Consider the following 10,206-nt stretch of genomic DNA (forward strand, 5'->3'; position numbering starts at 1 on the left):
TGGGCAATCCTACTTCCGTAGTGATACTGCCTCAGAAACCCAAGGAGGGGTCGCTCTGAGTTGGGGCTGACTCGATGGCAAATAACAACAACAACAACAACCCCTACTCACAACAAATTCTTCATCACAATCACTTTCACTTGCCGTACATGCAGCTTTTAGATCATGGAAAAGACTTGGAGACTTTTCCTGCACTAACCAAACCAACTGCCATTGAGTGCATTCTGGCAAGGCTGTAAATCTTTATGGAAGCAGACTACCTCATCTTTCCTCCACAGAGCAGGGTTTGAACCATCAACCTTTTGGTTAGCAGTTAAATGCCTTAACCACTACACCAGTAGAGCTCCTTTTTTCTAAGTTAGGGTTAACCATATGGACCTGCTCCGACTTACCTACAAATTTGACTTAAAGACTCACTTAGGAACAGATCTTCTTTATAATCTGGGGACTGTCCGTACAGCAAGAATTCTCCTTAGAAGTGAGGATGGGGAGACTTTGTCCTGCTTACTTTGGACGTCTTATCAAGAGGGACCAATCCCTAGAGAAGGACATCATGCTTGGTAAAATAGAGTATCAGTGAAAAAGAGGCAGACCCTTAACTAGATGGATTGTAACAGTGACTGCAACAATGGACCCAAACATAGAAAGTCATTCTGTTACACATGGGGTTACTATGAGTAGGAGCCCACTAGACAGCAGCTAACAACAGTAATGAGAGGTGAGGATCTTCAGTTTCATGTACCTCATGCATCTTGAGTTTGACCTAGAGATGCCCCCATTTCTGTTTAACTCTGATGCAAACCCCAGCTTTTTCTCACTCCAGGACTCTTATTTACCTGAATTTCATCCTAATTCTCTGTATGGTGCAGGGTGATATTAGCTGTGTCCTTTGGATTGCCCCCAAAAATCAGCTCAAATTTTATTTGCTTAATTCTACATTCCCAGCTATTTTGGAAATCCAAGGCCCATAAAACAGATTATACCCTTTAGATGCTTACAACCTAGTTTATTCATCCAACAAAACTTTACTATTGCTTTATTATAAAAATATATGTATGTATGAAAAATTATAGAACAAATTAATGCACATAAAGTATGCTTTATTTAACTAGTAAAATATTTGGTACAAGTTTTTGTAGCTATGGAAGAGGGGAGAGAGAAATGTATAGTGATGGAAAGAACACTTTATCTAATCTAGAGTTGCCAATCAAAGTAGGATACATGTGAACTGACAATGTTGGCACCACCTGGGAGCTTCTTAGAAAGACGGAATCTCAGGATCCAGCCCACAGCTTCTGAGTCAGAACCTGTATTTTAACAAATCCACATTTAAAGTTTGAGAAGCACTGCTCAAGAGAACTTGGCTTTAAGTTTCTTTGTGCCCTTTATGTGTGTGTAGCTATACATTCCTCTATGATGGGAATGACTACTTTCTGCTTTTCAGGATTACAATGAGGCTCAAATTCAAGATAATGGATATGAAACCCTTTATAAAGTGGCAAATGATAAATATTTTAAATTTATCTGGAGCTCTGGTGGGATAGTGCCTAAGGCACTTGACTGCTAACAAGAAGGCTGGCGGTTCAAACCCACCAGCCACTCCTCGGAAGGAAGATTGGGCAATCCTACTTCCGTAGTGATGCTGCCTCAGAAACCCAAGAAGAGGTTGCTATGAATTGGATCTGACTCGACAGCAGTGAGTTTTTTTTTGTTGTTGTTGTTGTTGGTATTTTCAGAAAAAAATTTCCATAGAAAGTGTAGAACCTGAAGCTTAGCTATGTAATAAACTTGTAACCTGAAGATACCTTTTGGTCCTCAGCTTTCATTTAGCTAACTTTCCTTTCTCTCTCATAAGGTCACACTCTTTGACCTACATTCCTGAATGCTTTTTTTGAGGTATTTTTGTTTTCTTCCACTCTAGATTTGCAAGCCATTTTATCTCCTTTAGAAGGGGAGAGGATCCTTTAAAAAAGCAAAGACTTTCATAAATTAAGGCTCAACAATTAACTATTATCATTAATATGGATAATTTCTTAACATAAGCAATAATATAAAAAAGTTATCACATACTCAAATTTAGGAAATGGGAGCAATATAGCACAAACTATATGGGGATTATATGTTCTAATTCATTAGAAATGCAAACACAGATTGAAATTCAGTGTTTATAAAATTAATATTATAACCCATTGGTATGTTGGTATGAGGTAAACATCTGATTCATTCTGCCAAATCCTTCCCCTCTGTTTCTCATTATGTCAACTTCTTTTGAAGACAGAAAATGTTAACAATTTATAGCGTCACTAAGAATGATGGTCCTATTGTCAGAATATGAAGAAATTTCCCACTAACTACATGGTTTATGGGACAGAATTAAGATTTATGGTTGCTAGCCAACGTATCTCTCCATTCAAATAATTGACTTCTCAAGTCTCATGGAAGATTTAAGGATCACAATACCAATTTTCCTAGTTATTTGTTACTTTTGATGGAATGGGGGGTGGAGGAAGAGGTGGAGACTGCCATATGTCATGCATTTGAGACAAGCTTATAGCTGATACAATTCTAGTTGGAAAAAAAAATTGAAACCCAGATAATTAAGCTGCATATCAAAGGTTTATTTTAGTTGTAAGTGTTGGACTGACAACTAATGCTTCACATATTTCACCTCTGACTGGCACATAGTGGGTGTGATTGACATACTTAGAACCTCTTCTTGAATTTTTTTAAAAAATATCTTAAATTAAATACATACTCTCATCATTTTCATCATCATTCTTTCCTCCTCCTGTGTACTGCTTCAAAAGTAAGTGAATGTATCTCTGTTGTCTCTGGCTCTATGACATTTGTATAATCTTTGTTATTATGAACAAGAGGACAATTATGTTGGATGTAATATAATGCATTTGTTTGCGTAGTTAGATGCTATCTGTGTTTATTAGGTCAACTGCCATTTTTCAACCCCACTGAGTGATAGATGAAGTGCTGCTGAATTGAATTACTTATATTTGGAAAATCAAAATATATACCCAATGTTTTGTTTTCCTTAAGAGAACTGTTTGTTTAATTGAAATACTTGCTTTCAAGATTTTTCTCTCCCTGGAAAGTACAATTTTACAACTATGTTAATTAATGAAAATTCTTTACAGTTCCATGGCACCCTTTTGTCTGAGAACCTCAAGGTTTACTTTAACCTTCATCATATTCTTGGAGAGACATGAATCTGGGATGTTTTCTTTTTGCTTATTCCTTTTTAAGTACAAAAAATGCATTAATTAAAAGCACCTACTTTGTGTCCAGCACTACTTTGTGAAAACAAAAAGTGTATCTCCCTCAGAGAGTTCTCAGAGAGCCTCACTGGGCCCTGACTACATTCTTGCCTGACTTTGGTGAAGGTGCAAATGAAGTGTAAACTAGAAATGGTGGGTAATAAGCAGGCAGATGCATTTGAAAAACTTCTTGTGGGTAAAGATCATACCTTTAAATTTTTTTATTTTTAATTTTTTATTGTGATTTGGGTGAAAGTTACAGAGCAAATTCATTTTACCTTCAACCCTTTATACACATTTGGTTTCATGACATTGATTGCAATGTAACAGATCTCTTCCCACTTCCTCCATGTGGTTGCCTTTCCCTTTAGCCTTCTTGCCTATGCATTTTTACTTCCCAGAGCTTTTGCCCCATGCAAATGCTGCCCTTCTGATTCCCCAGGGTTGATTATTTGAAGGAGTGCATCTCTCCGGTGTAACTATTCACTATTGTTTGCCTGAAAGGTAAGCCACAGGAGTGAGTTCAATTCCAGACACCAAAGATAACAAGGCCATAGTCTCATGGGTTTCACCAGTCTCTATCAGACTAGTAAAGCTCATCTTTTTTATGATTTATTTTGTTTCACATTTTTTCTTCCACTTTACCTGCCCCCCCCCAAAATAAAAAACCTTAAAAAAAGGGAGCTCTAATTTTGATCCCTTTCCAAGTGGTTGGCAGTGGTAGCTGAGCACCATCTACTTCTGGTCACAGGATCATGTAGGCTGAAGTTCTAATTGTTTCCATGTACCTTTGATTTTCTTTATTCTTCTTTGCTGTACATGAAGAGAGACCGATAGTTCCATCTTAGATGATATACCCAAGCTTGTAAGACCTTAGTCACTACTCACCAAAGTAGGCTGTCAAACAATGTTTTTGGGTACTATGTTACGCCAATTGAGTTTGATGTCCTCTATGACTACGGTTCTGAGCCTACAGGCCCTCAAGGTATTTTGTGCCTAAGAAGTTATCATAACTTTGTCACCTGTTACTTCTATTACATATACAGACATTTTTATAGCACATATAAATGTGTATGTAGAAATATTGTTTGTCAAACCTATATATGGTCATGAGTATATTCCTGTTTACCTGCCCATGTCTAATTATCTTGCCTATTTTCCTATGTATTCACCCATATATTAATGTTTGTTATTGCTGATAATGCAGATTTGTGTATGTAATAGTATTTATCTTTATTGCCTGTACCTTTTGTGCACCTCTCCATGTCTTCCTTTTCCTTGGTAATATTGTGCTGGCCACTCACTTTTGGTATATTGTCTTTCCTTTCATCCAAATCAATACATGTCTCTTACCTAGGCAGCAATTTTCCTACTCCTACTCTCCCATCTCTGGTAACCAAAAAAGAAAGTTTCCTTTGTGTGTAAATCTTTCTTTTTTAAAATAGTGGACTCATACAATATCTATCCGTCTGTGACTGATTTATTCACTCAGCACAATATCCTCCAAGTTCATCCAGTGTTATGAGGTGTTTCATGGATTCTTCATTATTCTTTAATGTTGCATAGTGTTTCATTATGTTTATCTACCTTGGTTTGGTTATATAGTCTTCCACTGGTGGACATTTACATTGTTTCCATCTCTTTACTATTGTGAATAGTGCTGCAGTGAATGTGGGTATGTATATTTCTACTCAAGTCCTGGCTCTCACTTCTTTATGACAGGTACCTAGCAGAGGGATTGCTGGACCAAATGACATTTCTATTTCCAACTTTTTAAGGAAGTGTTATACCATTTTCCACAGAAAACTCACTGCCCTTGAGTCAGATCCAACTCAGCCACCCCTCTTTGGGTTTCTGAGGAGGTATCACTAGGAAGTATATTGCCCACCTTTCTTCCGAGGAGTGGCTGGTACCATTTTACTGTCACACCAGCCATGTATGAGAATTCCAATCTCTTCACATCCTGGCCAGCATTTTTATTTTCTGTCTTGTTGAACTTTGTCGATATCGCTGGGGTGAGATTATATCTCGTTGTTTTGATTTGCAACTCTCTGGTGGCTTAGTGCCCAAAGCATTTGATGGCTAAACAGAAGGCTGGAGGTTCAAACCCACCAGCCACTCCTCGGAAGGAAGATTGGGCAATCTACTTCCTTAACGATACCGTCTCAGAAACCCATACTATGAGTCCCTATGAGTCTGAAATGACTTGATGGCAGTGAGGTTTTTTTTTAAATAGCTAATGATCATGAGAATGTTGTCATGTGTCTGTTGGCTGCCTGAATATTTTCTTTGGTGAAGTGTCTGTCTATGTCTTGTACCCATTTTTGAATTGGATTGTTTACGTTTTTTGATGTCGAGTTACTGAAATTTTCTGTAAATTTTAGAGATAAGTCTCTTGTTCGACATGTAGTTGCTAAATATGTCCCCCCCCCCCCCAATCTGTAGGTTCTCTTTTACTCTTTTGGAGAAGTCTTTGGATACTCATAAGAATTTATTTTTTAGAAAGTGCTAGTCATCTAGTTTATCTTCTGCTGTTTGTGCGTTTTTGGTTATGTATGATAGTCTATTTATGCCATAAATTAGTGCTCCTAAGTTTGCCCCTATTTTTTCTTAGATCTTTATAGTTTTATGTTTTACATTTAGATCTTTGATCCGTCATGAGTTAATTTTTGTGTATGGTGAGAGGTAAGGATCTTATTCTGTTTTTCTGCAAATAAATATCCAGTTCTGCCAGTACCATTTATTAAAGTCACTATCTTCCCTATTTAATGGATTTTGGCCCTTTGTAAAAGATCACCTGTCCATAAGTGGATGGCTCTATTTCTGGGTTCTCAATTCTGTTCCATTGGTCTATGTGTCTGTTGTTTTACCAATACCAGGCTGTTTTGACTACTGTGGCTGTATAGTAGGTTTTGAGATCAGGGAGTATGAAACTTCTTATTTTGTTCTTCTAAAGCAGTGCTTTACTTATCTGAGGTATCTTTCATTTCCATATAAATTTGGTGATTGGTTTTTCCATGTCCTTAAAGAATGTGGATGCTATCTACATTGGGATTGTATTCAATCTATAGATTGCTTTGGGAAGTATTGGCATTTTCACAACATTCAGTCTTCCTATTTATGAGTGTGGTATGTTCTTCCATTTATGTAGGTCTCTTGTAGTAATACTGTACTAATTCCTATAGTAATGCTTTGAGGTTTTCTTTGCATAGGTCTTGTGTATCCCTGGCAAGATTATTCCTAAATAGTTTATCTTTTTGGTAGCTATTATTAATAGTGCTTTTTTTTTTTTTTTCCTTAATTGAATTTGTCTTTGGTTTGTCAATTTTGTTAATCTTTTCCAAGAAGTAGCTTCTAGTTCTTGTTGATTTTTTCTATTGCTTTCCTGTTTTGTTTATTTCTGTTCTAATCTATATTATTTCCTTTCTTCTGGACTCTGTAGGTTTCTTTTGTTGCCTGTTTTCTACTTGTTGAAGTAGTTGGGTTCTTTCTTCTTTTCTGATGTGTGCGTTTAATGGTATAAATGGATCTCTGAGTACTGCCTTCACATTATCCAAAGATTTTGGTTTGCTGTGTTTTCATTCTCATTAGTTTCTAGGAGTTATTTATTTATTTATTTTAATTTAATTTTAATTTTTTATTTCTTCTGCTACTCAGTAGTTTTTGAGCATGTCTTTACTTTTTAATTTTTAATGTATTTCATGTAATAATGATGTCAAATAACTGAGAACTCCATATGAATACATCCACTGGACAAAGAAGTCATAATTTGTAGGTTAAGATGAACTATATAATCATGGAAAATTCTGAGAATCACCACTTAAATCCAGCTTTCTTGTGTTAGTTTTCTATTTCCATATAGTTAGATGCAAGTGACAGGTCCTGCTAAAACTCAAGGGAAGGGGATCATACAAAGGTGCAAGCACCAGGAGATCAGGATCATGGGGACCCTGGAGTCTTCCCACCCCACTCCTCAACCTGTCTATATTAATTAGGATTAGGGAAAGCTGGGTTTAATGGAAATGCCAAGTTAACATCTACTAAAGCAAAATAGAACTCTGGCCGAGAACCACTGGATTAGGTAGAAGAGCATTCCTAGTAAAGGCAACAGCTAATGCAAAAGTATATCATTGGAGATTATTTTGATAATTTCAAGAAGCAGAAAAGAGAATAGTAAGTCTAGCATAGCAGTCAAGGTATAGTGAGAGTGATATGCAATGTACTAAGAGAGGAAAGCAAGGACCATGTCAAGAAGGAATTATAAACTAGAGTAAGAATTTTGCGTTTTATTCTAAGTCTACTGGAAAGTCATTAAGAATTTCAAGTAATGGTGAAATATGATCAGATTTATATTTTGCAAAGAACCCAGCTGGTGGGTTCAAACTGCTGACTTTTTTGTTAGCAGCTGAGTGCTTTAAATACTGCATCACCCAGGTCCCTTAAAATGTGGACAATACCTGTGAAATGCTTATGGACAACTCCCAGCCCAGTGTTTAAAAAATACCATCTTTTATTATTATCATTATTGCTTATAATCAAATTTTTAGACAAAATTATGTGTCTTAAGGGTGAAGAAAATCTCATATCATCACGGGAATAAATAATGGTACAATTTGTCTGGAAAATTCTACGTCAATATCTACAAAAACTTTAATTATGTCCATGCCATTTGTCACAACAATTTCACTTCTAGGAACTTATAAAAATAATGCAAGATAATATATGTAAAAAGATGCATATTTTCATATCATTCAAAGAACATTAGTTGTACATTTAGGTAAAGAGAAAAATGTTAGTTCTGTATGTATGTGAGTGTATATTTGTGTGTGTAAGTGTATATAGCCAAATATTTATAATTACTATTTCTGGGTGGTGAGATTAGAGGTGACCTTTAGGAATTTTCTACTTTTCCAGATTTTTTTTTTGCACTCAATAAGATTTTCACCTATAGTAAGAAAAGAAAAACAACAGATGTATTATAAAAAAATTGAGAAAAAGGAAATGTGACAGGCTGCCTCTAAGCATCTCCTCTCTGCAGACACAGGTTGATGACCCTTCACCATTACACAGAGGAGCTGCTTCCCTTACTAACCTTTTTTTTTTTGCAGCAAGATTAAGTACTACTCAAGTCTAGATTTATTAGCAGTCCAACTAAGCAAGGATGGAGCCATGTGTAACTTGTAATTGCAGGAAAATGGTACTTCAGACAAGCTAATGAGAGAAGAAAGAAACAGGCCACTGAAGATGTCTACTTGTCACTGAGATATAAATTCTTTCCCCAATTACTTCTGTTCTTCCAGCTGTGCTGTGACCCAGTGCTTTGCCCAGGAGACCATCCATGTTCAATGGATTGTGGTGGAGCAACAATTCACCCATGCAGAAGTGCTTGTATGTTTCCAAAGAGGAATGTTATTCAAGTTCAAGAACAAAGTGAATTCTATACTGTCCTTATATCTTCTTTGTGTACATAATATATCATAAATATACTCATTTATTACACCAGACTGATTGATTCCACTAGAGGATGTCTGAAAAATTATTATTTGGCCACATTTATACCACTTTCCATTTTATTATATTCCAGGGTCATTAATAATGTGTCTAAACTACAGTCTGGTCTGTACTGCAATACAATAGATTTCGTACTAAAATGTTATACTAGAGAATGAATTTTGGAGCCAGACATACCTGAGTTCCAATCCAAGTTTTACCTTTTAAAAAGCAGTGGGATATTTCTTTCTTTCTTTCTTTTTTTTTTTTTTTTTATCAGATTCCTCACCTGTTAAATGTAGGTAATCATACAAAGAAGTCTGTGAGAGCCAAAATGAGGGGACTGCTTTCTTTTCCCAGGTCTTGCAAATTTTTCGCCTTTGACAGGGTGCAGTCTTACCTGTTTTCTATTTCTTTCTATTAGTGGAAAATATTTGAATTTTCCTTTTTTGACAGATTTTCACCTTACAAAGTTTCCAGCTTTCACAGATTTTAATATACCTTAATAAGTTCAGTAAATGTAGCATTTTTGCAATCATTAGAGATCACTTGTAAGATGGTTTTCATATAGTATGTACTCCATAAATTTAAATCTCATTTTTTTTTTTACCAAACAACTTACATTCCAAATTAATATAGAACCAATCATTGCATATCAAAAGTCCGTTACTGATAGTGATACTAGTGTATATATATATGTGAATATGCATAAATAAGGAGATTAAGAAGAAGCAATTAAGAGAATTTGATGGATTGTCTCTATTTGGCCTTTTTTTTTTTTTAATTTTTCCAATCTCCATGGAGCTCTGCAGTCTCTTGGAAAGAGCAAGGGACTTGGAGTCTTGAGTTTTAGTCCCAGTTCTACCCATGATTAGCTGTGTAACCTCATAAACTGAAAGCAAAAATCAAAAAAACCATTTTCAGTCAAGTCCCTTCTGACTCATGTCAACCTCATTTGTTACAAGAGTACAACTATGCCATTAAGGTTTTCTTGGCTGTAGTCTTTACAGAAGCAGACTTTTAGGTTAGCATTCAAATACAAACCCTTTCTGCCACCCAGGAACCCACATGTAACCCCACAAAAGTTACATGACCTTTCTGGACCTCATTTTCTCAAATCTAAAATGAAGATGAAAAACCAACTCACAGTGCCTCTTGGGGGATTGTGACAATCAAATGAAAGCACATATAATAAAATGTTTCATATTTTTTAATAGAAATATTAAGGGATTAGTAGAGTTGGGGAGTCCCTGGGAGGTGTGAATGGTTAACACAATCAGCTGGTTGGAGCTTCTACTCCACCCAGAGTTGCCTTGGAAGAAGGGTCTGGTGATCTACTTCTAAATAAATACTTCCAGCCATTGAAAATTATGGATCACAGTTCTTTGACACACACAGATTCATCATGAGTTGGGATCTACTTGACGGCAAGTGGTTTGGAGTCCTT

This window comes from Orycteropus afer, unplaced genomic scaffold (assembly GCF_000298275.1).
Source record: "Orycteropus afer afer isolate SDZICR_OR568_19922 unplaced genomic scaffold, OryAfe1.0 scaffold00147, whole genome shotgun sequence".
NCBI lineage: Eukaryota > Metazoa > Chordata > Mammalia > Tubulidentata > Orycteropodidae > Orycteropus > Orycteropus afer.